Source organism: Uloborus diversus, chromosome 2 (genome assembly GCF_026930045.1).
Source record: "Uloborus diversus isolate 005 chromosome 2, Udiv.v.3.1, whole genome shotgun sequence".
In the NCBI taxonomy this organism is placed as follows: Eukaryota; Metazoa; Arthropoda; class Arachnida; order Araneae; family Uloboridae; genus Uloborus; species Uloborus diversus.
Genome location: NC_072732.1, coordinates 26,270,411 through 26,279,620, shown reverse-complemented (window position 1 = coordinate 26,279,620; position 9,210 = coordinate 26,270,411).

The window sequence follows — 9,210 nt, the reverse complement described above, 5'->3', positions numbered from 1 at the left end:
GCATTATTTTAATCTTTCCACATTTATATAAATATATATATATCTCCATTAAATATTGAAAAATAAGAGTTTTAAGTAAGTTGCTGGGATGAAAAAATCGGTGTGAAAAGTTTCAAAAAAGAAAAGAAAAAGAAGGGGAGGGGGGGACAAATTAATATTTTTTTTTCTTTTGCTGTAAAATTTCAGAAGAAAAGGCAATCTTAAACTATTATTTAGGAACATTCAAACATGTACATCATTAAAATTACCATTTACCAAATCAAAGAGATCTGAAATACGTTTCAAACATTTTTTTAACTAATAGAGAAAAAGAATAGCTAGAGAAGTTATAGAATTACATAACAAGTTTCTATTTAAAAAAAAAAAGGTTAGTAAATAAACATGATAGCTTCCTAGGGCACACCCGTACAAAAATAAAGAAAATATGTTTCAAATAGAGGAAAAGATTCAAAATCTTGTCTAGAAAAGTCACACCAGTAACTCTAATGAGTGTTTAAAATATGAGTTATGAAAAGTTAACATAAAATGAAAGTTATTAAGAGATTCAGGATTTCTGATATTTAAATAAAGTAAAAAAAGTTATCTTATTAGGTGTCACTAAAAAATACCACCTGTATTCAAAATGTTAAACGTTTAACCCTACCTCAATTTAAAATATAAAAGCTTTAAATTATCTTAGTCTGTAAGTTCAAAATGTTAACAGATTGTTTTAAGGTTGAATAATTTTGTACTTTAAACAATTAAAAACATTAGAGTGAAAATTGAAAATTTCGTCGTTGAAAAACTATAACAGCTAAAAAGTTTTTTAAAAAGAAAATCTGGAGAAAGACCTCCAACCTTTTTTTCTTCTAATAAATAAAATGATTTAGGGAAGTAGCTTAGGAGGGAGAGGGACGGAGGAATCGCAGAATCTAACCATTTCCTTTTATCTTATGGTAATGAAATGTAGTCTAAGTCGTGTTTTTAGAAACTTGCTGCAGGAGGGCTCTATGATGACATCAATGAAGATCGTCTGAAAATTCTTTTTTTGGCATTCAATTTCAGGAAGTTGTCGAGAAAGAGAGCCTCTGAACCCAGTGGCGCAGCCAGACAATTTTTCTGGGAGGGGTTTTCAAAATCAAAAATTGTTGCTTCCTTTCCCATTTATTTACAATGCGTAATCAAGGGCGCCCATATAGGGGGGCAAGAGGGGGGCTCAAGCCGCCCTTAGAAATGAGAACTTCCTTGCTTTTAGTGCTTTTTTTTTTTTGTAAAAATGTATAAAAATTTATTTTCCAGGCATTAATGAATAATATAAGCCAATAATGAATAATTTATAAAAAATGTCAAATTTTAACATTTTAATCTGTACTGAAATCGGTTTCCATGGGGAAAATATTCTGCTAAACCATGGGGGAAATTTTTGAGCCCCTCCTTAAAATTTTGCATATGGGCGCCCTTGTGTGTAATTATTCAATATCAAAGAATTTCTACAGATTAGTAATTATTCATTTTAAGTAACTTCTTAAAAACAATTAATAATTCGTATTGATGTCACTATGAAACGAAGAAAGTTGGAAAAGCACAGAATATTTATTATTAGTATTTAATCTTATATTCATTTTTGCGTGCTTTTCGCGAGATCACTTAAAAGCTCCTCCTAAAATACACTCATGTATTTTTGAATGTCAAATGCTAGCTAATTTTGTTGAAACCTATTCCGTTTGGAAAAGCTTAAATACTCTGCTTTTTCCCTTGATCTTAATGGAGGAAATGAATATGCTTGTGTTCTGGGAGGGGTTTTAACCCCAAAACCCCTCCCGTGGCTGCGCCACTGTCTGAACCTCGTCTACCACAAATGGCCTACAATGGAACTTTCAAGACCTCAATTTTCAAAAAAATTTCGAGTGAAATCACTTCGCATAACCTTCTCCTAACATCGCCAATAGCCGTTTAACGTTTAAAACTATATGTTTAGAACTACAATTCAAAAAACGCTTGGGGAAACACTCCGATCCTCCTTTTTTAAATCCTGTGGTGTAGCAAAGATTCTGTTTCGGAAGAGGCCCAAGTTTTTAGGTTCTTACCACAAGGAGATTTTATCACATTAATTATTTTCATTGAATTGCTAAATTTATTTCATTATAGATAATGCTAATTATTTATATCTGCTTATTATTAATTAATAGTTGTTTAAAACAACAACACACTCCTATTTGTTAAGTCTGGGTATTTTAAAAAGTGATAAATAACCTCAAAATTTATGCATGAGTTAAATTCTTAACTAGAGGATAAAAATGCTAACATGTTTTCTCCTTCAGTATTTCTGAATATGGTGTTTGGGAGCTGAGACCCTGCTAAGAACATTGTAAAGGCTATGTTTTGCTAAGTTGGATGAGGGGAAGGAGTGGAAGGTCTTACCGAAAATTAATTAAAACTTAAGACCCGAAAACCGCATTTTTGAAAACATTACGGAACTGCTTGGGAATCGGAAGCTCGCCCCCGAAAATCTTCCGAAATTAAAAGCTGAAAACAAGGTTTTAAGCTCTCTTTGCTCTCCAAGAAGGGTTATGCCCTTGGCCCCTCTCCCTGGGCGCTGGGTCCCTCCCCTGGCTACGCCGCTACACATATCCATCAAAGTTGTCTAGAGATTTTTTTTTTCTTTTTTCAAGACTTACGTTCTTAAAATTTTTCCGGGGGGCAGCCCCCGAACATCATCACAGATCGCGTAAAAATACATTTTTCGAACATCATTCGCAGAAAATTTCCGTTGTATGAAATCCACTCTTGCCCACAACACTAAAAATGTGTCATTCCCTTCTCCTTTCCTTAATATCACCAATGGTGGTCCATGATTGCCTTTCTGGAACTTTAATTTCACGAAATCGCCTAGGGAGTGCCCTGAGCTCCAGCGGAACCAAACATGACTTACTATTACCTGTTTAAGTCTTCAGTTTCGAAAACGTTCCTGAGCCTGCTCTCCCCCTAACATCGTCAAACACTGTCTAAAGTTTCATTTTTAGAATCTTCAGGGGCAGAAACCTCCGAACACCACTTTTTCTAGTCTAACATTACTAGCATGAAATAACTCATTTTGCAAACTATATCTCCCATACAAAGCAGTTCTTCTGATTTGTATACAGCAGAATACCTTTATAACGCCGACCTGTATAACGCAATTCTCTATAAACCGCACAACTTTTCAGAAGTAAACAATAAGTTTTGAAGTTTAAAAAATCCCTCTGTTTTGCCTTGCAAACATAAAAATTGTTAGGAAAATTAAATTTTGAATCAGTTTTTCATCTTAATTCAAAGCTTTTAAATGAAAATTAGCATTCACATTAAAATGAAAATACCAGATGGTTCTTGAAAATGCAAACCATGAAGCTAGCAGAAGTGCAGGATATTTCACTTTCTTGTAATAAAGAAACATATTTATTTGTGAATGACTCATTGTTTAATTTGTGCTTTAATACTCACTACAGATAAAACTCATTCTGAAGTGCTAATATATAGATATATTTTGAATATTAGTTTAAAAATTTGTGAAATGACCTATATAACACCAAAATCTGTATAACGCAAAAGCTCTGGTCCCAAGGTGTGCGTTATAATGGTCTTCTACTGTATTTAAAATCCCTATTTGTGCACCATGGAAATGTTCAATCAGAATCAAAGTACTCAAAGATACCAAAACGAATGATTACCATGAGGGTCCCCCCCTCCCCCCCAAAAAATTACATACAACATAATTAATTCACCATTATATTACAACACTTTTTGAGTAGAAAATGTTCTTATGCGCTAAATTTTATATGGATAAAATACGTTTTCTTTTTTTTTTCGAATTTCCTCAGAATGTCTCCTCCAAAATTCCTTGTAATTCCTCATATCCATTTTCTCCAGCTAATCTGCCACTGTCCACTGGACATCTGTAAATACCTACCCTCAGTGTCGGATTTAAGGGGAGGAGGAGACGGGGGTTGCCAAGTTCGACGACTTCTAGGAGGCGGCAAATTCACACTTTTTATGTTTTTTTCGTTGAAACTCAATTTTAAAACTTGAAAGATGGATAGGGGCGGCAGTTTCAATATTTGCCCCGCCTTGGAAAAAAATGTAGATCCGTCACCGCCTACCTTCTCCCCTAAAGTATCCTTAAATAGCCTAAAACTGTGTTTTTAAAATTTTAATTTCGAAAAACCTTCGGGGGAAGGCCCCCGAACCCTCTATCCCTTTCCTTCGCGTCAATAAAGATGGCATAAAATCTTTGTTTTTAAAAATTTCTATGGAAGAACTCCCGAAAACCACCTTTTCTAGAAAAAAGCGCCATATTGACTTCAGCGAAAAAGACGAGAACGAATCCGCGATCCTCTTGCTTCTTATACAAACCAGAGCCTAAAATCATGTTTTTAGTATGCCAATTTCGGAAATTTTCCGGAGGGCAGCAGTCTATCTTGACTTTAATCGAAATTAATGCATCCCCTTAGTATCACTGAAGCTTGTCTACAATTGCATGTTTCAGACTGCAATATGAAGCGAAATCTTGTCAGAGGCCCTGAATTTATACATATATATATATATATATATATATATATATACATATAATGTGTGTATGTATGTATCTGTCGGGTTGGCAAAATGTTAGGAGTCAGTCGGCAAAATCAGTTTCAACATCCCCCCAAACGAATGTACTTGGCGACGGCCCTGGGACTCCTTTTGGATTAGCTTCTTTGGGGGGGGGGTGAGGGGGAGAATGTACTAGTGCTGATGGGTTTCCGAACTAGTATTCCATGGAATGCCTACGGACATTTTTAGAGGGAGGAAGGCGTTATTTAAGAACCATATTAGAGATTCGCAACTCCATAGAATAATATTACAGTAAAACCTCTGTGTATCCGGACTGACGTATCCAAAGACAATTCGGATGCTCCGGGTAATACGGATATACACTTTTGAAAAAACGTTTCTAAAAAATACATGGGGACTCAAATATTAGACTTTTTTTAAAAAAAGAAAACATCAAATTAATTACAGTCATGGTATAAATTTTCTACTTTTTTTACAAACTCTGTGACTGCAAAGATTGGTTCTGTAAATTTTTTGTTAATGAGACCATTAAAGATGCAAAAAAAAAACTATTTTCCAAAATTTAACTCGGAAATATTTGCATAATCAATAATATTACAGTAAAACCTCTGTGTATCCGGACTGACTAGGATCCAAAGACAATTCGGATGCTCCGGGTAATACGGGTATACACTTTTGAAAAACATTTCTAGAAAAAATACATCTAAAAACTTTATTAATATACATATTCTAAAAAAAATACACGGGGACTCAAATATTAGACATCATGGTATAAATTTTCTACTTCTTTTACAAACTCTGTGTAATGATGTTCTATGTTGTTCTGGGTCGGAGCTGGAGTAGCCGGTTCAAACAATTTTGCATCATTATACGCGTCATCGATAGTCGTTGAGTTGGTGGCAGTACACAGCAGAGAGCGAATTGAATGTAGTGCTGGCTGCAATACCTCCTCCCTACGTTCTATTGCAATATTTTTTGATTTAACAGCAAAATGTATGGTTTTCCAAATTATACCATTGTACCTTTCAACTTGACCATTAATTTGAGGGTTGTATGCCGTAGTACGGCTTGTAGCAATACCAAGCGAGGTCAAGAAGCTTTTCAGTTCACTGGACATAAATGATGACCCTCTGTCCGTATGTATATAGGCAGGCATTCCGAAAACCGAGAAAAGGTTCTGGAGATGTGAAATAACTGTGGCAGCAGATACATAAGGAGGAAACGGTTCCTTGATACAGCTGGTAAAGGTCCTTTGAAATCAATATCTTTTGGCCACTAGAGGGCGCCTGTGATGCAGGGAGTGTTATTGCTGCTAATTTGATAAGTGTTTTCTTACTATAATTTTTCATTATTACTGTCTAGTTTTAGGTTTTTTTTACTTCACTTTATCATGTAATTTAGTTTTATTGTGTTTTGGGGGCTCATTTTTGCTGTTATTGTATTCTTGAAGTGTTTTTGCATTTTTTGGAGCTAAGCCTAACATGTGGTGATCTCCTGGTGTTTGATCTTGTGTGCTTTATTGGGTGTAGCAACTCTGTTTATTTACTGCTGTTTTTAGTATTTATTCTGTGTTTTTTTGCATTTTTATCTTTCTGTTTTGCCTTTTGGAACATATTCACTGAGTAGAAATGGGTGTTATATGCATTATGAAAGAGGTGAAGAGTGGGAAGGGGGACAGGTGGATCTCTTGTGATTTATGTCATATGTTCTGCCTGTATAAGGGGGAAAATGAGTCTGTTTTTGAGGAGGATTATATTTGCACTAAATGTGCTGAACTCTCAGACTTAAGATGCTAGTTTTGGAAGCCCAGTTAGCATTAGGGTGTAGGCCAGTTGCAGAGGGTATAAATGTTCCAGAGATTCAGGGGGAAGTTTCAAATGAGGAGTTAGATTGGGAAACTAAGGGTGTAATTTTGGGGGATTCTATGGTAAGGGAGGTGGGTAACATAGTTGGGAGAGTAAAGCGTAAGGTGGCTAGGTGTTGTTTACCAGGGGCTTGGGTAAAAGACGTTAATATGGTTGCTGAAAAGAAGGGAGTATTGCATAAGGAGGACATGGTTACTTTGTGGGTGGGAACAAATGATGTAGGTCACAGTAAAAATGAGGAGTTTTCTAGGGAATGGGAATCCCTGATGGATAAAGCAACCAGCTTTTCGACGAATGTCCAAGTGGTTGGTTTGCTTCCCAGGTATGGAGTGCATAGGAGCTGGCTAAATCAACGTGCGAGGTGTATGAACTTGCTACTGAAGTCAATTTGCGAAAAGCGCAGTATCAGGTTCATTGATGTATGGAGTCATTGCAAACGGGATTGGATTGCTAGGGATGGCCCCTGCATCTGAGCTCTACAGGGGTCAAAATGGTTAGTGGATTAATTTTTAAGGGCTTCGGAGTCAAAAAACTAAGTTGGAATGGGGGGCATGGTTCAAGCATCAGGTATCGAGAGAATGAAATTTTTTTGGGTATTGCTAGAAATGGAAATAAAGTGACGAACAAGAGTAGTAATGTTAACAATTGTAATTTAGGAAATTTCAGGGTGTTAAATAAAAGCAACTTATGCATGCTTAAAGTTTTCTATACCACTGCTCGCAGCATTAGGAACAAGATGGATGAATTGAAAAGCATAGTTATGGATGAGAAGTTGGATGTTATTGGAATTACAGAGACATGGGCTACCGAATCTGATGCAGAGTTATTACATATTGCTGGGTATAATTTGTTCAGACAGGATAGAGTAGGTAAAAGAGGTGGTGGGGTTTTATTTTATGTTAGAGACAATTTTATTTGCAATGAATTGGTCATAAATGATAAGTCTACTGATATTGATATGGTTTGGCTGGAGTTGATGAGCAGTAAGGGCAAAAAGCTACGCTTTGGAAACATTTATAGGCCACCTTATTCAAACCAGGGACAAGATGAGCAGATGTACCGTATTATTAGTGACATGTCCAGTAAGGGATCCGTTATCATAATGGGGGATTTCAATTTTCCGGGTATTGATTGGAATAATTTTTACCCTGGTAATGGCAAAGAAGAGGAATTTTTAGAAGTAATTGGTGACTGTTTCTTAGATCAAGTTGTAACTCAGGGAACTCGAGAGGAGGCGATTTTGGATCTAGTTTTTTGTGACATAGGTAGTTTTGTTCAGGGGTTGAGTGTAGGGGATCATATTGGAGATAGTGATCATAACAGCATTAGGTTCCGGGTTAAATTTGAAGTGTGCAAAGATGATAATTTTAGGTTTGTGCCCAATTTCAGAAACACTGATTTTGTTGCACTTAGGCAGAGCTTGAAAGAGGTTTTTTCGTCAGGGTTGGAAAATAGCGACGTAGATCAGCAGTGGACGGAATTTAAGGATAAACTTGCTAAAACCGTTGGGGACTATGTTCCATTTAGGAGAAAAGGTGTTAGTACCAAAATTTGGCCCATGTGGTTCTCCAGGGAGACTAAAGAAGCTCTTAATTATAAGGAAGCCACTTTTCGTAAGTTTAAAGAAACTGGTCAGAGTGCGGAGAGGCTCCAGTATGGTAAGGCAAGGCGAAATTTTAAGTATTTGGTACGGATTCAGAAAAGGGAATTGGAGCAAAGGCTGGCAGATGACATTGATGGGAACCCTAAAAGGTTTTTTGCTTACGCTAATTCTGGGAAAGCTCGAAACAGTCAAATTGGGCCTTTGGTTGATGAGTATGGAAATTTAATCCAAAACGATAGGGATATTGCAAATGTTCTAAATAACTTTTTTTCCAGTGTGTTTAACGATAACTGTATCTCAACAGTTGACACTAACAAGACACAAGCTATTATACAGCTTGAGGATTTGGTATTTTCCAGGGAGGAGGTTTTATTTCATTTGAAAAAGTTTAAAGCAACTAAAGCTCCGGGACCAGATAATATTTATCCAAACATTTTAGTTGAATGTGCAGAGGTATTAGTGGATGTTAGTTTGAATATTTTCAATGCTTCTTATAACTCGGGGATGGTGCCAGAGGACTGGAAGCTGGCTAACATAACGCCACTCTTCAAGAAGGGGTCTAAAGGTATTGCTGGGAATTATAGACCTGTAAGTTTGACTTCGGTGATTTGTAAGATTTTCGAAACTTTGATCAAAATTAAGATCATGATGTTCTTAGAGACTAATAGTCTGTTGACTAGTTTGCAGTATGGTTTCAGGAAAGGTAAATCCTGTACTACTAATTTATTGCATTTCTACGACAAGGTTACCTCAGCTTTAGATAACAAAAAATGTGTGGATGTTGTTTATATTGATTTTCAAAAAGCTTTTGACAAGGTACCGCATGTTGCTCTTCTCAGCAAGTTAGCTGACATTGGAATAGGAGGAAAAACTTTACTTTGGGTTAGAAATTGGCTTACTGGTAGGAAGCAAAGAGTAGTTGTGAGAGGAAATCATTCTAATTGGAGTGATGTTTTAAGTGGGGTTCCTCAGGGATCAGTTTTAGGGCCTCTTTTGTTTATTATATTTATGAATGACATCAATGAAAATATTTCTGGAGCATGAATTGTTTTGCTGACAATGTAAAAGTTATGGGGATTATCGAAAATGAAGAACAAGTATCACAGCTGCAAGAGGATTTAGATCATATTACTAAGTGGGCAGATAAATGGGGTATGGCAGTTAATATAGGGAAAT